The following is a 4,445-nucleotide window of genomic DNA, read 5'->3' on the forward strand; positions in this document are numbered from 1 at the left end:
TAAGCCCCCCAGCTGTCTGCAGTCAAATTTACTGTACTTGCCTCCCCAAGAAAGAATGCTCCCTGCCTTAACTGATGCTAACTGCTTCTGTAACCTTGCTTGCTCAAAGACTGTAATCAGTCACATGGCCAGGCAGGTGATCTGAGGCAGGTCCCAGACCCCGTGGCTATGGAATGTATGATGTAATTATTTTTGTTCCACTATGTCGTGTTTAATGTCACGTAGCCCCCCTCCAAATTAGTATAAAGCCTTCTCACCTTTTCGGCTCGGGACTGCTCTCTGCGCTGCTGCCTCTCAGCAGTGCAGAGGGTAGTCCTGGCCAGCTAATAAAGACTCACAATTTGGCTCAATTCGGTCTCTCAGTGGTCACTTCTCGCACTCCGTACCATAACAAAAAGACTACTTGCCTGGTAGATAGTGCAATAATTATTCACTCCACATTTATTAAGCATTATTATATTTTAGGCATTGTGATAGAATAATGCCTTACATTGTATTAATATATGTTTACAATTTATTAATAGAAAGTGTTTCCTTTAAAATACACGGATTTTTTCAGATTTTAAAAAACAAAATGTTTTTCTGATTATTGAAAAGAAAGTTTCAAAGAAGAAAACAAAAGTCACCAGCACCATCCAGATATACCATATTAACATTTTGTTATATTTCTTACCATTTTTTAAAAATAAAAATTTTTAAGCTGCACACACCTGTAGTCCCAGCTACTCAGGAGGCTGAAGCAGGAGGATCCCTTGAGCCCAGGAATTTGAGGCTATAGTGTGCTGTGATTATGCATGTGAATAGTCACTGCACTCCAGCCTGGGCAACATAGTGAGACCCCGTCTTCAAAAAACAAAAAAACACACAACAAATTTTTAAAGTAAAAATATGCTCTTACTATATTATTTGGAGTTCCACTTTTATTTTTAAGTAGTTTTTCTTCAGCTAAAATCTACAGCTCACAGGGAAGTGCTTCTGTGAACAAATGTGATGAACTTTAACTAAGTGAACACACTTTGCAAAACTATTATCCAGATCAAGAATTAGTACTATTGTCAAGACCTGCGGAAGTCCTCTTGTCGCCCACTTAGTCATTAGCCCTTCCCCAAGGGTTCACCACTAGGTGCCCTGCTCTTTAAAATCAATGTTATATTGTAAACATTTTCCTGTGTCATTAATTATTTTTTGAAAACACTATTTTTGATGGCTACATAATATTTGATTATGTGGGTGTGTTATAATTTATTTTAGTCATTCTACTGTTGGACATCAATGTCATTTCCTTTTGTCATTATTGTAATAATGTAATAAATATCTTGACACAATATTTTTGGAAAGCATTTTCACATGATTATTTCACTTGATATTTAAAATATCCTGTGAGATGAATAGTGCATGTGGTATTATATATAATTTCCAGTTGAGGAAACAGAGGCTCAGAGAGATCAAGTAACTTGTCTGATGTTACACACCTGAAAGAAAGAAAACTGGACCCACAACTCATGTTTTCTTTTTTTTTGTTTTATTTTTGTGACGTTTTGTTTTGTTTTTGTGTTTTGTTTTTTTGAGACAAAGTCTCACTCTGTCGCGCTAGGTAGAATACAGTGGCATCATCATAGCTCACTGCAACCCCTCAAACTCAGGGCTCAAGAGAGCCTCCAAACTCCTGGCTCAAGCCATCCTCCTGCCTCAGCCTCCTGAGTAGCTGGGACTACAGGTGCGCACCACCATGCCCAGCTAATTTTTCTATTTTTTGTAGAGACGTGGTCTCACTCTTGCTCAAGCTAGTCTCAAACTTCTGGCCTCAAGCAATCCTCCTACCCTGACTTCCCAGAGTGGTAGGATTACAGGCGTGAGCCACCGCACCTGGCCCATGTTTTCTGATTCCTAGTCTAGTGGCTGGATTCTGAGCAAGACAATTAAGTGTCTCAAGGTATTCTTGTAAATCAAGTGGAGAATTGTGATATAACTGTAAGCACTTAGGACAATTCATAGCAATTTGAAGGACTGTACCCAAAGGACGTTGATTAATGATAAATAAATCTGTGGCAACTGGATAGCAAATCTTTATTGGCAAGCCTCACGGCTTTGTTCTTGACCTTTGGCTCCCTAAAGAATTTTATCTTCCATTTGAATGAAGACAAAGATGACACAAAGAAAAGTTCAGAACCTAGGGGGGAAAATATGCACATAGGATAAAGGAGGCTTGATTCTAAGGGTTGGAAAGGTCTCTGAGGACAAACCCAGTGTCAGACATCAGTGTGAGCCTACTTCCAGAAAGGTCCACAGAAATTTAAGCTGCACTTACCAAAGTAGAACATTCAGGCTGATTGAAATAGTTTATATGAGATTAAGCCAGGAGCAGTGGCCCCTGCCTGTAATCCCAGCTACTCAGGAGGCTGAAGCAGAAGGATTGCTTGAGGCCAGGAGTTCAATACCAGTGTGGGCAATACAACAAGACCCTGCCTCTAAAAAAAAAGAGAGAGAGAGAGAGAGAAAGAATGGAAGGGTGTGGTGGCTCACACCTGTAATCCTAGCACTCTGGGAGGCTAAGGCGGGAACATAGCTTGAGCTCAGGAGTTTGAGACCAGCCTGAGCAAGAGCAAGACACTGTGTCTACTGAAAAAAAGAAAAAAATTAGCCAGGTGTCATGGTACACACCTGTAGCCCCAGCTACTTGGGAGGCTGAGGCAGGAGGATCACTTGAGCCAGGATTTTGAGGTTGCAGTGAGCTATGATGATGCCACGGCACTCTACCCAGGACGACAGAGTGAGACTCTGTCTCAAAAAAAAAAGAAAGAGAGAGAGAGAGTAAAGAAAATCTGAAAACAACAAAGCCTGATAGAAATATATAGTAATTTAAAAAGTGGAAATAACAGAGACCCAGTGTACTCTAATCTGTTCAAACCACATCTATAATACTGGTTCCAGCTCTGGGAACTACCTTTGGAAAGATTGAACTACCTGGAGTGTGTTCAGAAAATGTTGATAAAGGTGATGAAAAATCTCCAAATTTTGCCAGATGAGGCAGGAATGATTTACCTGGAGAAAAAAGGCATTTACTGAACAAAATGAGTTTTGACATTTGCATATACTTATGAAAACACTGCCACAATCAAGATGTAGAACATTTCTATCATCCCCCAAATATTCTTCATACCTCTTTAGAGTCATCATCCCTCCATCCCAAACCCCAGGCGACCACTGATCTGCTTTCTGTCTCTATAGATTAACTTATTTACATTTGCTGGAATTTTAAATAAATGGAATAGAGAAGAACTCTTTTGCGACTGGCTTCTTTCATTCAGCATGAATGTCCTGAGGTTCATGTATATTGCTACTTGTATCAGTGTTCATTGCTGAGTCGTATTCCATAGTATGGATTTATTGTATTTTTTTATATATTCCTCTGTTTATGGACACTTAGGTTGTTTCCAGTTTGGGGCTATTATGAAAAGAGATGCTATGAACACTCAGGCTTCAAGTCTCTGTGTGGACAAGTGTTTTAATGTCTGTAGGGTAGTACCTAGGAGTGGAATGGCTGGACCACATTGAACACTCTGTTCCACTAGGAACTGAATGAACAAGACTGACAGGTTCCTAGTCTTCAGGAGGCTCACATTCTAGTGGAGGGAAAAACGTGGTGAAACATATATACAAATAAGACAAATTCAGAAAGTGGTAAAAGGTATAAGGACAATAAAACAGAATAGGCGGAGAGTGACTAAGGAGGGTCTACTTTAACTGGAATGACAAGGAAAGATCTCTCTGTAAAGGTGACACGACCTGAGCTGTGTCCTGAAAACCAAGAAGTCAGTATATGCAGATTTGGGAGAGCACAGTCCGGGAACTGGGAACTGCCAGTGCCAAGTCCTTGGGAAAGGACTGTATTTGACTTGAGAAGGACGTGATAGTTGTCTCCAGATATTGGAAGGACAAGCAGAACAGGAATTACACTTACCCTATGAAATTTAAAGGCATATTTATGACCAGGGAGTGAAAGTTAGATGGAGACAGGTTTCAATTCAGCCTAACCTCTTAGTGGGTAGAACTACCCGTGACTGAAATGAGTTGCCTGGGGAAGTAGTGAGGCTCCCATGATTGGACAGATTCAATAAGAGAGATGCTAGAGAGAGGACTGACTGAAGGCAGGAGATTGGACCAGATGCATTCCCCAGCTGAGATTCTGTGGTCCAGGGGACATTTGAGGATAGAAAAGTGACCAGGTTTTAAGTTCTTTTCTGTTGTTGCTGTTGACGTTTTGTTTTCTTTCTTTTTTCCTTTTTTTTTAAAAGACTGATTCCTTCCTTCCTTCCTTCCTTCCTTCTTTCCTTCCTTCCATTCCTCCCTCCCCCCTCTTTCTTTCTTTCTTTTTTTCTTTCATCCTTTCTTTCTTCTTTTTTTCCTTTCAACAGGGTCTCACCCAGGCTAGAGTGTAGCGGCCC

Source organism: Propithecus coquereli, unplaced genomic scaffold (assembly GCF_000956105.1).
Source record: "Propithecus coquereli isolate 6110/MARCELLA unplaced genomic scaffold, Pcoq_1.0 Scaffold189, whole genome shotgun sequence".
NCBI classification, from domain to species: Eukaryota; Metazoa; Chordata; class Mammalia; order Primates; family Indriidae; genus Propithecus; species Propithecus coquereli.